General features: G+C 38.1%; 1 long non-coding RNA gene across 3 annotated transcripts in view; it reads right to left on the reverse strand.

The window, feature by feature from the left end:
- The window catches only part of LOC128021622 (uncharacterized), a 39972-nt gene that overhangs the window by 1507 nt on the left and 20160 nt on the right, over positions 1-18305 (reverse strand). The window lies entirely within an intron of this gene.

Consider the following 18305-nt stretch of genomic DNA (forward strand, 5'->3'; position numbering starts at 1 on the left):
ACTCATACCATTTCAATCTTTCCTTGCTTTGGCATACAAGTTTGACGAGCAATATCATTTTTTTTCAGCATTTCACTGTGGAAGGGGTTTTCATGTGCACCACCAAGGTGACCAAAACATGTAATATTGAAGCAATAATACACATTATAGCCTGGGTTTGCAGAGAGGGCTCAGATTAAGCCATGATTAGGTCTTAGTTTTTTTTTCAAGACATTTACAGTAAGGAATTGGTCAAATCAAGTCCAGTATATCTGTATAGCGCTTTTCACAAAACAGATTGTACCAAAGCAGCTTCACAATATTAAATGAAAATAACAAAACAAGGTTTGACAGGATGACAGACGAGTATTAAAGGAACTAAAGGAACTATCGTCTGACATACACTACAACATGCACAAGTTTAGGGTCAGTAAGATTTTTGTTAGGGTCAGTAAGTCTTTTGTTCAACAAGGCTGCATTTATTTGATCAAAAAACACAGTAGAAAAGCACATTTCAATGCGTTTATTTTAAACAGACATTAATCCAGTAATTATTCCTGTGATCAAAGCTGAATTTTCAGCATCATTACTCTTCAGTGTCACATGATCCTTCTGAAATCATGAAAATATGATGATTTATGATCAATGTTTACAGTTAGTATAATAATATGTGGATGGAAATCCTTTTTCAGGATTCTTTGATTTTGATTGCATTTATTTGAATAAAAAATATTTTGTAACAATATCATACCTGCCAACCTTGAAGAAATTTTATGAGTACTACAACCCCCCCAAACGCACGCGAGAACCTGACAGCCCACCGCCAATGTATGCTCCACCGTTGCACACACACCTTTGAGAAAACTATGAGATACCTAACACTATAAAACATATTATACACATAATATCCTTTCACCAATTAAGATTTATTAGTTACTCCATAATATATAAAAGTAAACTGAAAAAATTATTTCTAAACAAATAAATCAAAACATTAAATAATTTTTTTTTAAATAATTTTCCACGCATAGTGTTTAAACTTTTGCATTGTTTAAGTTGTTAAAAGTTGCAGATTTGGCTTTTTAAGTAGTGCATCAGTGAAAGTCTCTTTGTAATGTTATGGAAATGTTTAGTTTTGTTAATTTGGCATTGATTTCATTAATCTCATTTAAGTATCTTTTTAAACATACAATGAATAAGTTAGTATATATAGTCCATAGGGACATTAAGTTATTTTATGTAACTTGTGCACATAACTGCTTTAGGTTGAATGACAACATTTAAAGGTGCCATCTGTCATGTCTGGCAAAAAAATCAAGTCATACTCCACATTCCATACCAGATGGGGGCAGTATGCCTCAATAAAGTGAATTGGTGTACTCTAGAGTAACAAACGAGAAACGGCATAGTCTCTATGCTCCGCCCCTACCTTCACAACAACCCTACAGCCATAGCCGAAGCCTAATGGGCCTTTCACACAGGATGCGGTATGCGCGGCGCTGCGCTATAAAACCCATTCATCTCAATGGCTTGCGCCGCGCAAGGACGTTTTGTTGCTGCGTCGACCAAAGCGCAAGCGGTGCGCATCATTTGCGTGCTTGCGCGCACGCCGCTGTCAAAGGTCAAAATAGTTAAACTTTTGCCGCTGCGCTCTGTGACGATTACCAGCGCGACCAATAGAATTGGGGGATCCAAACAAGCACGGAAATCAAAATGGATGAACGGCTAGTACCATAGACATCATCTATGGCTAGTACTGTCTGTGTGTCAGAATTTCCTGAGCTGTACGATACAAGTTTGAAGTCGTACCCACAGCCTCTTCTTCCTTGCTTCTCTCTTAATTCTCATCAGCAGGACTAGCGTATATACAAATTATTTGAATTAAATTGATTTGACAGACAACATTCTGTCAACATCATTGGTCAACATCAGACAACTGATGTTGACCAAGCTAGTGCCAACCAACGTAACCAGAGCTGCCAACTCTCAACCATTCACCGTGAGACACACACAATTGACTCTTTTCACACGCTTTCACGCCACACATCAATTTTCTCACGCACAAAAAAACCACGAAGCAAAGAGGACACCGAGACCAACAGACTAGACAGAGCAGGTTAGTTATGATATAAAAAAATGGGTAATTATCAAACGCAGCTACGGTTAGCCAACGCTAACATTAGCACGTTTATCGAACAGCCTTCGATAAATTTCTATGTTATAACTTCCCGAAAAAAATACGCAAACATATAAAACAAACTTCTAGCGAAATACTAACAGCATCTAACTTACCAATCCAAAAGAAATGTTGCAAGTTCGGAGTCGAACCTCATTTCTTTCAGGTCCATCAGTTGTCTCCAGCGATTGAAAGCAGTGCCGATGTTTACTCTGGTTCGGCTCCTTTTCTTATCGGATTTGATTTGTGATTCCGAGCGCGGTTGTTTCCCTGTAGCGGGTGGTGGTCTCTTGCCAAGGGCTTGAGCCATCCTTCCGCTCTCTTCCCTGAACTGAAATGAAGCAGTGGGCTGTACTTTCCACATGATTGACATCAGGTTCAGGTACGCCCACAAGCCGTGCGAGTTATTCGTGTATTGCAGGTTGGCTGGTGGTTATGTTGCCCGCATACCGCCTCCCATGGCCGAAACTGGTATTACCGACACCTGTCGGGCCGAGGCTAGTAATGCTAATGCTAATTAAGGTTGATATCTCTGCAGCACTATAACTTGACATTTTTTTAATGACATCATCGCCCTTATTTCTTCTCATTCTTTTGATGCGTGTAGGTCATTTTTTGGATATTTTTACCTCAATTTTTGCATATGGCACCTTTAAGGGGAAAATGTGTACCAGAGATGGGCAGTTTTTGAGAGTAACCAGGCATCTACTATGAGATGTGCATGAGATGTGCATGTGTTATGATGTGATTGTACACTGAGCAACATAATTGGCTTAAAGGTCCTAGTCTTTCCTTCAATGTATCTTTTTACATTCTATAAAAAGTGGGCTGTAAGTCTGTGTGTTATGTCTATGCATACAGACTCGGAAGCTGTGTGTAAACCAGATCATTCTCTGCAGAGAATTAACTTTGAAGTCGATTAACGCATATATGCGTTTTTAGTCATTTTCTCTGGATAACCCCGAAAAGAACTTAAATTACACTCTCAGTTTTAATCGTACAGATAAGAGCAATACATCAATAGAATCTGTAAAGGGTCTACTTTTTTTGGATACAGACATAATAACAAAACACCTTAGTGCACTTATAAAATAAAGATAACAAACAAGGTGCGCTGTCTACAGCCTTTGTGTGCGCTGATCTTCATTTACAAAGACGTCATTAAAATGAACTGTAACTCCGTGAATACTCAACGAAGAGACATGAGAGAGATATCTATAGAAAGCCTGAAATGTCTACTTTTGAACTAAACAAATATTCTGAGATAAAGTAATCCATATGAAAACAACGCGATGTCTATTTTTCATGTCTCCGTTCATTATATCTAATGTGACCACGCCCCCGCGCTTAACGCGCTATTCAGATTCAAACTGAAGCGCGCGGCATGAATACACCCACACAGAAGAAAAAGCAGCCAGACTGTTCTTCAAGTTTTTATTTTATTTTACTGTTTGCTTCGCGATGAGAGGAATAAGACATAACTCACTCCAAAAAGATGTGATGTGGTTGAGGATTTGAGAAATGGATTTCATCAGAAAAAAGAATGAAGCACTTTATTCAGCAGATATACACGAGTAAGTCTCTTATTTATTTGTACTAGTTTTCACATAACGTGTAAACATTTTACTAGTTAGACTTTTTCCAAATACTTTTTCCAAACTATAAATCCTGACTACATGTATAATCAAGTGAAACATTATGAAGTTTCAATAACAGTATACAATACTATACTATTAAAAAGCTTGATGTAAATAATATAAATGTGACAAATAGAGATAACTCTAACAAATGTAAAAACAATGCATTTCTTTCAATTTATTCCCCCTAAAAGAACCTGAAAAATATTCTCAGCTATTTTCAACATTAATAATAATAATAATAATAATGATGATGATGATGATGATAAATGTTGTTTTTTTATTATTTTTTTGGGTAGAAAATAAGATTGTTAAAAGGATTTCTGAAGGATTGTGTGACTGGAGTAAGGATGCCAAAAAATTTGAAAGTGAGCTTTGATTGTCCCTAATAAACTGTTTAACTGCTCCCCCAAGTGGATATTAAATTATGTTGTGGGATAATTAAATATATTCTTAATACACTACAAACATGAAATTATATACTTTTATTTTGTTCTCACATTCTTTCTTGTAAGTCCTCCCTCAGTGGCACAGTTGAATGAGAGGCTCATTATGCAGCTCATTATGCAGGGCTTTGTCTTCTCAGGTGTAAATCACAATGATATTCATGATAGTTTACGCCTACTAAATACGACTTTTACCAACAAAAAGTGTCATAGAAAATTTAAATCAATATATTGTTTTCTGTGAATGAGTAAACAAGATGATTTTCACATAATTTAGAAAGAAAAATTCTAGGCTACAAGCTCCAATTCTCAACAATCCCGGGAAACAATGTTATGTACAGTCTTGTTCTAAATAATAGCAGTACAATGTGACTAACCAGAATAAACAAGGTTTTTAGTATATTTTTTATTGCTACGTGGCAAACAAGTTACCAGTAGGTTCAGTAGATTGTCAGAAAACAAACAAGACCCAGCATTCATGATATGCACGCTCTTAAGGCTGTGCAATTGGGCAATTAGTTGAAAGGGGTGTGTTCAAAAAAATAGCAGTGTCTACCTTTGACTGTACAAACTCAAAACTATTTTGTACAAACATTTTTTTTTTCTGGGATTTAGCAATCCTGTGAATCACTAAACTAATATTTAGTTGTATGACCACAGCTTTTTAAAACTGCTTGACATCTACAGACACTATTTCAACTGAACAGAGATGACATCAATGAATTCAATGATGAACTGCCTTTAACTATCATTTTGCATTATTGAGACACTGTTTTCCAAATGAATGTTGTTCAGTGCTTTGGCGCAATGTATTTTGTTTAAAGCACTATATAAATAAAGGTGATTGATTGATTGATTGATCTGTGTGGCATGGAGTCAACCAACTTGTGGCACCTCTCAGCTGTTATTCCACTCCATGATTCTTTAACAACATTCCACAATTCATTCACATTTCTTGGTTTTGCTTCAGAAACAGCATTTTTGATATCACCCCACAAGTTCTCAATTGGATTAAGGTCTGGAGATTGGGCTGGCCACTCCATAACATTAATTTTGTTGGTTTGGAACCAAGACTTTGCCCGTTTACTAGTGTGTTTTGGGTCATTGTCTTGTTGAAACAACCATTTCAAAGGCATGTCCTCTTCAGCATAGGGCAACATGACCTCTTCAAGTATTTTAACATATGCAAACTGATCCATGATCCCTGGTATGCGATAAATAGGCCCAACACCATAGTAGGAGAAACATGCCCATATCATGATGCTTGCACCTCCATGCTTCACTGTCTTCACTGTGTACTGTGGCTTGAATTCAGAGTTTGGGGGTCGTCTCACAAACTGCCTGTGGCCCTTGGAACCAAAAAGAACAATTTTACTCTCATCAGTCCACAAAATGTTCCTCCATTTCTCTTTAGGCCAGTTGATGTGTTCTTTGGCAAATTGTAACCTCTTCTGCACATGCCTTTTTTTTAACAGAGGGACTTTGCGGGGGATTCTTGAAAATAGATTAGCTTCACACAGACGTCTTCTAACTGTCACAGTACTTACAGGTAACTCCAGACTGTCTTTGATCATCCTGGAGGTGATCATTGCCTGAGCCTTTGCCATTCTGGTTATTCTTCTATCCATTTTGATGGTTGTCTTCTGTTTTCTTCCACGTCTCTCTGGTTTTGCTCTCCATTTTAAGGCATTGGAGATCATTTTAGCTGAACAGCCTATCATTTTTTGCACCTCTTTATAGGTTTTCCCCTCTCTAATCAACTTTTTAATCAAAGTACGCTGTTCTTCTGAACAATGTCTTGAACGACCCATTTTCCTCAGCTTTCAAATGCATGTTCAACAAGTGTTGGCTTCATCCTTAAATAGGGGCCACCTGATTCACACCTGTTTCTTCACAAAATTGATGACCTCAGTGATTGAATGCCACACTGCTATTTTTTTGAACACACACCTTTCAACTAATTCAACTAATTGCCCAATTGCACAGCCTTAAGAGCGTGCATATCATGAATGCTGGGTCTCATTTGTTAATCTACTGAACCTACTGGTAACTTGTTTGCCACGTAGCAATAAAAAAATATACGAAAAACCTTGATTATTCTGGTTAGTCACATTGTACTGCTATTATTTTGAACAATACTGTATGTGTTTTATGGCCTTATTCAAGCAATTTAACATTTTTAGTTTTTCACTAACCATGCATAAAAAATTTTTTCTCAAAAATACAATCATGTACATACATGCATTTCACATATTATTATAGCCCAGTTTGTGCTGATTACAGTGATATTAGACTTTACCCATTTAGATATTTATAAGAAACTGAAAAAAGCACAAATATCAGGGCATGACAAAACTTCTCCAGGCCCCAAAAATACCCTTAGACTCTAGAGGGTTAAAGCAATACAAAGACAAAACTCTGTTTGGTCTTTCATTCTCAGTCTCTACAAATTGTTATTGAATTAGAATTTCCACAACAAACATGGCGACGAGTGACGGGATTCCACTGTTGATCGTCCAGGACCTGAGGACGTTAGTTGGCTGATCACCCTAAACCCACAAAGGGTTTAGCCCTAAACCCCAAAAAGGTTTCAGGTAAGGGGGGACTGACGTCTGAGGGCTTGTGGAATTTCACTGCTGGTTTCTCAAAGGATTAGAAAACGCGTGCTACAAACAGTGAGACTGATTTTGAAATTCCAATAACCTTAAAATTTACAAATTGGTATTTTAAATTGGTAAATTAAGATCTGGTATTCCCAGACTTTACTGGCCTAAAATCTCCATTGCTGCAAGTCCAAGCCACCCCGTTTCACAAGTAAGTGAAACAAGATTTCCCAGGTAAGCGAAAATAGGTCTGCGAGTAAGCAGGACCAGGACCGTCTTGCAAGGAAGCAAGACAGGGGGTGACAAGGCAAGACTTCGGCAAGTAAGTGCGAAGCCACACTGTAGTGACGACTAAGTGTGAGGAAAAGTGGACCCGTTCCAGAAAGTCTTGGATTGTGAATATGGGGTCTGGGAATGTCACATCTAAGATCAATCTTGATGATTTGGACAGTTCAATTTACAATGACATGAAATAGAAATATGGGAAATAAAAAGTCATACCCTGGGTTGAAAATGATGGTTTTCCAAAAAAGAAAAAGTACCTTTAGCATAACAGCCCTTAAGAAAATAAAAGAGAGCTTGGAAAAATGTGAAAACAAATTAAGAGAATATAAAAAGTTAAAAAACAAGCAAAAAGACAAGTTTCAGAAACATAGAAATTTTTATTTTACTTTTTAAAGCACAGGCGTGAAGCAGCAGAACGCTGAGAAATAAATATCAGTGCCATTTAGGAAAGAACTGAGAAATTACAGTTCTGTAGAAAATGCTGACAAAATAACTGATCATACTGTTCAGAATTCTTTTCTTTATCCCCTTAGAGAACTGTGGTGTGCCAAAGTGGACTTTGATCTGGACTCCTGGCTTCACCCCTATCGAAAAATGCCACAGCAGCACCAGATTCAACCACCACAGCTGCCTCCATCCTACAGAGCAACTGCATCTGCACCACAGTCCTTACTGCCCGACGAAAGACAAGCACAACTTCGACAGCATCATCATCTTCCAAACCGTCTGCTCTGCAACCAGCAATGTCATCGGTATGATGAAATACTCCATGGCCGGAGTCAGCACCAGATCTAAAGCTCATGAGAGAGTAACACTGCAGCCGAACAGCCTGAACGAGAAGAAACTGGAGGAAAAGGAGAGCATGTCAGAGCTTTCCCCATGACTCAAGAGGCTGGGCTGAATAGAACTGTGATGGTCTCAACCATGGAACGAGAAAGACTTGAAAGAGGCAAAACAAAGCATATCGTCAAGCAGTGGAAACACTGTGTCAACAGATCAAGACTGCCTTTCCAGTCAGAGTGAACACCACCAAAATCACGCAGAAGAGCAGAGGACAAAGACTGGCTCAGACTGATCCAGATGTTTGCTTTTACTGGTGGAGAGGGGACATTGAAAAATTTCACTGTGCACATTTGATCAACCAAACGGTGGCTGGACCAGAGAAAGCTGAGGCAGACTGACAACAGAGACTATCACAGCAGAAGTTGGAGAATAAGTGGGGAGTCTGGAGCAAAGTCCACCAAGGCCACGCAGCACAAACAGATGAGTCTGAAACACACACACTTTCTCTAAAGCTCACTGCAATGAAGAAAGTATGCTTGCTTATGTTTCTGCTCACTGCAACGAAGAAAATACACTTGCTCATATTTCCGCTCTTAGCAATGAAGAAAAATGCTTGCTTTAATACATGATCACATTGGAAGATTAGAAAATGATCAATCTTCTCTCGACAAGAACATAGGCACATAAATTAGCTTATAAACAAATGCCACATAGATTATGGCTTAATGGAGTTGAAAGGGCTGGCAACTCAGTAATTAGAAAGGATGAAATAGATACAATTCCAAAATTAAGTGGAAATTTAGTTTGGTCTACTACTGCATCTGATTATACGGTCAGAGAAAATTTCTCCGTACCATTGAGGTGAGGTGTAAAGATTAGAATTGCATGTACTTTAAGCAGTGCTTACTACTGTCAGAAAACTGCCTTCAAAATTTGTAAGAAATAGATTTAATGTGAAACTGGGAAGTGGTCCAGTTCCAAATTCAAAATTTAGCCAAAATCCAACAATGGCAGTTGTATATTTACCAGTGTAAACTGAAAGATGATGAATTATGTGAAAAGCTTGTCAAGGCTGCAAAAGACAGTTTCACCTAGTTCTGAATTATGCCATTCTCTGATTTACATTGCTCAGCACATATATCATTGGGAAAACATTAAATTTTAGAACAAAAATGGTTTCATGTATAGAAACAACAGACCTCAAATGGTTAATCGAGACATAAAATAGATGCGCTGTTGCTGTTGATTTGAGAAATGAACAGCAAATGTTGTTTGATTCTATTCCACGTTTCATTGTCCAAAAAGAACATAGGAAAGACATTGGTTTATTTGTAAAAATGTGTATTTTTCATGTGAATTGGGTGGAGACAGCAGAGGAAAAGGTTGAACACAATCCAACACTGTCTGCATACCGAATGTGTTTGCACGGGACTGCTGTTAAAGCTGTACGTACAGTCTGTGTAATTGATGACACGATGACAACAACCTTTCTCTCAGAAAGAGGAAGTAGAGACTCACCCAGTGTTCAAAGAATTCCCTAAAACACTTTGGGCTTTATCTAAATTTGACTTGGGGCTGGTTAAAAATTGGGAACCAGTTCAAGTCACTCCAAAGTCTGATTACTGACTCTGTAAACACCAGTTTTTGAATCATTAAGAGCAGCTGAGGTAATTTAGCCTGGTAATACCAGACTCTGCTACTTAACTTTGCTTCGTAGATAGAGTCTGGAATGGCATAAAATCATTGGTTACCCGTAGCCAATCAGATACGTTTAGTTATGACGTATGTTATGCGCCTGTACAGCCGCATCGAAGCACAGACATCATGCATCGAACTCAAATCTATGATTGAACTTCCACTGTAAACCTGTTGTTAACACATGATGAGGCGAGCGAAATACCGGAGTGAACATGGCTGTAAACGACTTTTGCAGTTTGAAAAAGAGTTGAATGTTCTCCATAACAGAGCGAATTGCATCCCGTGTCTCGTTTCCCATTTCCGCGGTCGTTTCGGTTTTCGACTTCTCTAACCTACAATGTAAAACTCTGCGCTAAGCATCTACGTCACGGCTCTCAGCCCGCCCTCTGTTCGTTGATTGGCCCGGCTGTTTTCAGACCGGTGGCAAACAGAAAGCTCTGACGCTGTATCAGACTGAGTACAGAAGCGAAATGAAATTGAGCGGAAGTAGGAAGTCTGACCTAGTCAGGCTAGGGGTAATTGAGCTCTGTGAAAATCCTCCTGTGCGTACACCTATTTTCCCTGTTAAAAAGATGAAGAAACATACAAACAAGACACTGTAAAACTTTAAGAACTTTTGGCTGCTGAGGGTCATGAGCCAGTTTGTCAAAACTGCAGTTTGTAAAAAGGGAGGTGACATTTTTAGGTCATCACCACTAAAAATGGCAAATCTTAATCTGAGAAAATAAAAGAGACAATTCAAAAGATTCTAAAGCTTATCATGAAAAAGCAACTAATGTCATTTTTGAGCATGTGTTCGTATTGTCGAACGTTCATTCCAGATTATGTTATCAAATAATCGCCCCTGAGCACTTTGGCTCATGGGAAGGGCTTGCAACCCCATGACAAACTGACCTGGATTCCAGAAGAAGAGAGTGCATTTGAGAATACATTATTGCTACAAACATCACCAACACTGGGACTCCAAGACCCAGAAATAAATTTTGTACAAACTGTTGATGAGAGAATGGGTTTCTGACTTCTGTTCTGTTACAGGATCATGGGGAGACCTGTGGCCTATTTTTCGAGTAAGCTCGATCCGGTAGCGGCAGGCATGCCAAAAATGCCTGAGAGCTGTTGCATCTGCAGAAAAAGCTATTTTAGCTTCAAGGGAAATTGTGGGGTACTCTGATGTGACTTTGCTATTGCCACACAGTGTCTCTGATCCTGTTGGAACAGAAAACATCGCATTTGTCAATGGCCAGGTGGCTCAGGTACAATGCAATTCTATTAGAAATGCCAAACATCACAATTAAAAGATGCACAGTGTTAAATCCAGCTACATTGCTCCCTACAAAGCAGGATGGGGAAAGAACATGATTGTGTTGCCACACTTGAACAGGTCTGTACACCAAGACCAGATTTAAAAGAAACCCCCTTAGAAATTGCTGACTTAATTCTATTCATTGATGGTTTAGCATCTACAGACCCAAATAATTGGCAAAAACAGAGCAAGTTAAGCTGCAACCACTGCATATGCAAAAATAAGATCTGGAGCGCTCCACGCGCATTGCTCTGCACAAGCGACTGAGTTAGTAGCATTGACGGAGGCTTGCAAAATTGCTGATGGACAAACAGTTACCATTTACACAAATTATTGTTATTCTTTTGGGGTTTGTTATGATTTTGGGGCATTGTGAAAACACAGGAAATTTCTAAAGTGTGATGGTAAGCCTGATTTAAACCATGATAATAGCAGCATTGTTTGAAGCAATTTTGCTACCAAAGTTAGTTGCTATCTGCAAATGCGTCACACATTCCAAAAGTTATGGTTTTGTGATTTTAGGTACCAAGTAAGCTGATACCACGGCGAAGGACACAGCTATTAGAACAGAACCTTCTTTTACCTCTGTAACATTTAACAATGATTAATTCACACTCCCTTCTGATTATCTTACAGCTATGCAAGCTTTTGCCACAGCAGAGGACAAGAAACAATGGGTGAAGGCAGAGTGCAAACTGAAAACAGGCCGAGTACTGAAGACAGACCATGTCTGCCAAAACACTTTTTCCCACACTATGCATAACTTGTACATGGCCTAGATCACGAGTAAAGGGGGAATGTTTGATTTGCTAAATCAATATTGGTTAACAAAGGGATTCCCTTTCTTTGTAGACAGGTATTGTCAATCATGTATGATGTGTTCCACGAGCAAAGTGGACAGAGGGCAAAGATGCCACAAACAGCACACCCACTTCCAAATCAGCAAATTGATAATAATGTATGAGTGATAATAGCACACCTTTTGCAAATGAAAATATCAGTCAGGTGTGACATAAAAGAACAAATTAATGAAGTGTTGTGAGCAAACAGGATTGTCTTGGGTAAAAGCACTCCCCATTGTGTTAATGTATATGAGAATGACAAAAAGAACAGTCTAACTTGAGTACATTTGATATTTTGTTTGGCAGGCCAACTTTCAGTGGAGTAGGACTGGAACCACAACCACTGTCCTCTACAGCCTTGTGTGAAGATGACATTCTGAAGTGTAGCAGAAAGTTGTCTCTTGTTCTCTGTCAGATATCTTAGCAGGTCAAGGATGCTCTGCCCAAGCCAGCGGAAGGAGTCTTGCATGATGTCAGGTCTTGCTGATAACACCGAGGTTAAAGTGGCAGAAGGAGCTACATGGCTACATGAAAGTCACTGCAGGAACGTTCGAGTGCCACCAGAGGGCTGCAGCTCAGTAAAGTGATTGACCAGCTGCCCCATGCCAAGGGGGACGTCTGACTGACTTAGGTGAGCAAACATACAGTGGTGTATGGGAGCTGAACACGCAGCAACATCACTGTGTGCGGGTGATCTGAGGTCAGTTTGGGTCAACGGATGACAGCGAGGGACTTGAGCTGTTAGGAAACATACCATCCGACCACTGCAGCGAAACTACATGACCAACTCGACAAGAGGGAACACAGGCTGTGGAATAGGGTTGTAACGGTATGAGATTTTCACGGTATGATAATCATTTCAGAAAATATCGCGGTTATACGGTTTCACGGTATTAAACAATCAAAACTGTGTTTTATTTTTTGGGGGGGGGGTTGAACAAATGTTTGAAAGTAGGAATGCAAAATATTGATTAATTCCATAATCGATTGTCCTTTAAATTAACAATCAATTTATCTATTAATCATTAACCATAATGCTGCAAAATGGATCTATTGCAGGCAGCAGTCACTGGTATGACAGAATGTGCTAAAGCCACACACACACAACGCTTTCTCACTTGAATTAAAGGGGGCTTTAGTCTGAATAAAATGCTAGTACAAGGATTATAAAATGAATAGATGTGATTAGGATTATTTTATAAAATGAAGAGAAAGCGCCATACATTTGAGATCAATTTACTTTGTTGACTTTCCTATCCCGCACAGAGACCGCTGAACTTGCCTCTTAAAATGGTATCGTGGTGCTCGTTTTTGTATTTTAAAACACAATTACAATGTTTTCAACTGACATTATGGCATTTAAAATAAAATGATCCCAAATGTAACTGTGGCGCGCGTGTGACTGCGCCAGAGATGTATAGTAACGAAGTAGAACTACTTCGCTACTGTACTTAAGTACTAAAAGGCGGTATCTGTACTTTACTGGAGTATTATTTTTTTCTCCTACTTCCACTTTTACTTCGGTACATATTTTCGCTGAGTTTAATACTTTTACTCCGATATTTTTTTCATGTGCTCCATCGTTACTCGTTACAATTATAAAAATGTTACGAATCATTCCATTACAAACCACTGCCAGAACTGTAGATGGCAGGTTAGATGAAGCTGGCACATCACTGAGCGAATCAAGCGATTAAGAAGACTGCGCGTGTTGACTGAACTGCTGTGAAGAGAGAAATGAACACCGAGCCGAGCCAGATAATGACTCGTTCACGAGTCAAGAACCGGTTGCATCGGTTCTCGGATGACCAGTAACGTTAGTTCTTTCTGGCAGTTCGATTCAATAAACCAGTTGAAGAAAACCGTTCACCGATTCTTTTGCGCTCGACGCAATGGCGTCATTGCCGTTGACTGCACCTGGGCTAATAACATTAACACAGAATTAGTTCAGAATCAATCACCAAAAGAATCAGTTCGTTTCAGACGCTCTGTGTGTCGGTTTGCTTCACGCTAAATCACACATGCGCCGTATCATCAGCTTCTCGGTTCACGAATCGGACGCGTCTGACAGAAACGGTTCTTGACTCGTGAACGAATCATTATCTGGCTCGGCTCGGTGTTCATCTTCAGTTCTCTCTTCACAGCAGTTCAGTCAGAGTACTGTTTGAGTCAATGATTTACTCCGGGTTATTGGTTTGTTTTAACTCAGGGGGAGTGTCAGACACATTAAACAAGTTCATCTGTGGATTAATCCGTATTGGAGACGCGAACCGTTTAAAACGATTCAGTTCGATTTGGTGAACTGTTTCAAAAAAAGATCCGGTTACATCGAATGATTCGTACGCGAACCGGATATCACAAACTGCTTTGTCTTAAAACAGACATGTAAGAGAAGACAATGCTGAATAAAGTCATAGTTTTTGCTATTTTTGGACCAAAATGTATTTTCGATGCTTCAAAAAATTCTAAATGACCCTCTGATGTCTTACGGGTTTGAAACAACATGAGGGTAAGTTATTAATGACATAATTTTGCAAATTGGGCTAACTAACCCTAGTAACCGTTTTTTGTTTACAAGAAGTTACAGTCAAAGGAATTATGATTGTCCTCTAGGTTAATCATTTGAAATAGTAAAAACAATATGTTCAAACTTTTGACTACTTTCTTTAATAGCTACATATCACAATACTTCTACTTTTACTTTCAGTACTTGAGTAGTAAATTTTAAAATAGACTACTTGCAATACTTAAGTACAAAAAATGTTGAATACTTTAGTACTTCTACTTAAGTGTGGTGCTTAAAGAGCACTTCTACTTCTACTCAAGTCACTTTTTTGATAGAGCACTTGTACTTTTACTCAAGTATGGGTCTCTAGTACTTTATACATCTCTGGACTGCGCTATGCATTAAGTGAACCGCATCCATTGGCACTGCTGCAGCAAAACAATGGATTCTGTTCTAGAAAATGTCAGATTTTGAATTTTTGCCTTCCAGTAGGCCTAGCCTATTTGTTTAAAAAAATGAAGCATACAGTGCATTAGGTCATGACAGCGCGTGCGTGTAGACGAGGACGAGCGAGTGTGGCTTTGACTAGATTTATTTGGAGATTACTGCTCATGTCTCATTCGGCACAAATCCAAATGTTTCCATATTTGCAATGTATCTGAATGTTAAACTATTATTTATAATGTAAACTACTTGCACATTTGCACATACACAGAAAAGACAATCCTCTTCATATGAGCAAAAACGTCATAAGTACAGCAGAAAGGACCGGTGTACGGTCTATTTAAACTGACCAGTGTAACATTTTAAATGTTTAGTTGACTGTATTTTATTTTGATAATGAACAGACTGCGATGTAAGTTTGAATCGCCTGAATATACGTGTGCTCCAGGCTCCGATGCGATCGAAACAGCTGAGACAGAGAGAGAGAAAAAAAAACACAGGGTTAGGAAAATATTAGATGACCATGCCTCTGCCGTTCGAGATATAGCCTTCATTAATGTGGCTTAATTTTTTTCTTTTTTACCGGTTTCTTTTCTTAAATTTTCTAATTTCTCAGGTTTATTTTATTATCTTTCACTTTTAATTGCATCTCTTCGGCTGCTGTGTGTGGTAAACATGGGAAGGGAAATTAAAGATTTCATGAATTAATAATTCGTTCGATTTATTAATTTGTTCCCTTATTTCAGTTAAATCATGGATTATTTAGGGAACAAAATAAACGAAACATGGACAATTGCCACAAATTAATAAGTAGTAGAAACTAATTAACAAGTTGTAGGAATGAATAGTCTATCTGTCCTATGTCCCGCAGCCCTGCAGAGTGCAGTTATCTGATGAAATGACTACATTTCTTTTGCTTTTCATGTTGAATGACTTTTGCGTTCTTTCTATTATAATGTAATTTTAAAGTTTAAATCACATTAAAAGCTTAATTAATACACTGTGAATGAATGATGATACGGTCAATGTAACTCACAGCCGCTCGCACGTGTTCTGTGCATGAGCCGCACCCAGCCCAACCTTTTTCAGCCTTAATCGATCAATCTCTTATCGACAATTATTTGAAAGCATGTTTTTATTCAAATTTCATTAATCAAAAACAAGAATTTCATTAATCAAAAACAAGAAAATTTTACCATTGATTATTTTTTTGTTTAATAACTTATATTTATCATTAATAAATAAAATAATAATTAGCTAGCTGTAAATTCATTGTCATGACTGGATTCTGTGCTTCACTCCGCATCACAAAAATTATAATGCATTAACCTTAAATTATAAATGGGACATAGCTGTATCTGCACGGGATGATGATTTTCTGAATAAGTAAACATGTTCGATGCGTTTCCTTATTTTGCAGCCACTTTCCGACCACAGTTTTTGCAAACTGTGTCTACCTTCAAGGACAAATAAGCATTCGTCTTTTCTATACAAAAAGTATTCCCATAGGCCTACTAGTGCCAATTTTAACTCATATTTTGACGTGGGATCGAGATTAGAGATAATGGCCTCTGTCTCTGATGTTTTCTCCGCTGCATGTGTGGGTGAAGCAAGAGAACAGTTAAAAGGCCGTTCACGTATTGCCTCCTTCGCGCACTCAAGTTCGTTATTTCAAATGTAGCAAACACGCTCGTTTTTTCCAGGCGCTTCTGTACCGCATCGAGTTAAAAACATCTCAACTTTTCATAATACCGCGAGCACACCCCAGGTCATGTTCCTCACCTTTCCCTTAACAACGCTGAAAGCTCAGCCAAGATGAAGGAACAGCTGATCATAGCTGTATGTGGATTGGCATTTTTAAATAAATCAAGTAGCAGAGCTACTGCAAGCGATTCTTAGTGTTGCAAATTCATTTATCCATGGCAGAAATTTCCACTTCTTCATGGAGAGAGCGTTGCTTAGCAACGGCAGACGCCTCAAGAGCGCTAGTGCCAGAAGGCTTTGGGAAAAAATCAGAAAGCAGCTTGTCTAACGTTTTCCACGTGTTTTAGGCGCGATATATGAACTGCCCCTTAGGTGGAACGTTGTTGCCTACGCGCAGGTGAGATTCTGTGTTCGTTATTTTCTCTCAATATTGTAGATAAGCAAATATACATGGTATGATAATCGTACATATCGTCATACCGGTATATCGTTACAACCCTACTGTGGAAAGCTGTAAATTCAATCATGAAATCTTTAGTAGTTCATCAGATGTTAATGTACAATGACTTGTATATGTGAGTGCTTCTGATGTAAATGATGAAGACAATGAGATCCTAAAATCTGACACCTGCAGCAGCTCTACAGAAGAAGAGTAGTAAGCATGACATGCTGTAGAATAAAGCGGGTCTAAAGCAGGTCATTGTCCGTGTTATGAGATGATGCAACCGGAAGGAAAGTTAAGAAAGTTTCTTCTGTTTGAATATCACACTAAGATTTGTACATATAATCAAATATAAGAGTTATTATTTATTTTATAGCTTGCTTATATGTTAGGAATGACTATGTTCCATAAAAAAACAATGCAAATGCTTTTTTTCACCCTTGAGAGTAATGGTGTTTTAAATCTTGTATTTACATGATTGATGTAAACTATAAGGGTAATGTGGTCACAAATATATCCATTTAATCAGTATAAGTGATCAATAATGATCAAAAGGGAGGAGTGTTATGGAAATGTTTAGTTTTGTTAATTTGGCATTGATTGCATTAATCTCATTTAAGTATCTTTTTAAACATACAATGAATAAGTTAGTATATATAGTCCATAGGGACATGAAGTTATTTTATGTAACTTGTGCACATAACTGCTTTAGGTTGAATGACAACATTTAAGGGGAAACTGTGTACCAGGGATGGGCAGTTTTTGAGAGTAACCAGGCATCTACTATGAGATGTACATGAGATGTGCATGTGTTATGATGTGATTGTGCACTGAGCAACATGATTGGCTCAAAGGTCCTAGTCTTTCCTTCAATGTATCTTTTTACATTCTATAAAAAGTGGGCTGTAAGTCTGTGTGTTATCTCTATGCATACAGACTCGGAAGCTGTGTGTAAACCAGATCATTCTCTGCAGAGAATTAAAGCAATACAAAGACAAAAGTCTGTTTGGTTTTTCATTCTCAGTCTCTACAAATTGTTATTGAATTAGAATTTCCACAACAGTAACAAACACTGCCTTTGGAGGCAATCATGACTTTTCTTGTCACCAGAGAACTAAACATCTCTGTAGTCATATTAATAGATTATTATTAATGTTGAAAAGAGCAGAGAATATTTTTTTTTTCAGGTTTTTTTTCGGGGGAATAAATTGAAAGAACAGCATTGTTTGTTACATTTGTTACAGTTACATTTATTTGTTACATTTATATTATTTACATCAAGCTTTTGAATGGTATAGTATTGTATATTGTCATTGAAACTTCATAATGTTTCACTTGATTATACATTTAGTCAGGAATTATAGTTTGGAAAAAGTCTAACTAGTAAAATGTTCACACGTTATGTGAAAACTAGTACACATATATAAATAAATAATAAGAGACTTATGGGGCAGTCA

The sequence above is a fragment of the Carassius gibelio genome, chromosome A10, assembly GCF_023724105.1.
Source record: "Carassius gibelio isolate Cgi1373 ecotype wild population from Czech Republic chromosome A10, carGib1.2-hapl.c, whole genome shotgun sequence".
Lineage (NCBI taxonomy): Eukaryota > Metazoa > Chordata > Actinopteri > Cypriniformes > Cyprinidae > Carassius > Carassius gibelio.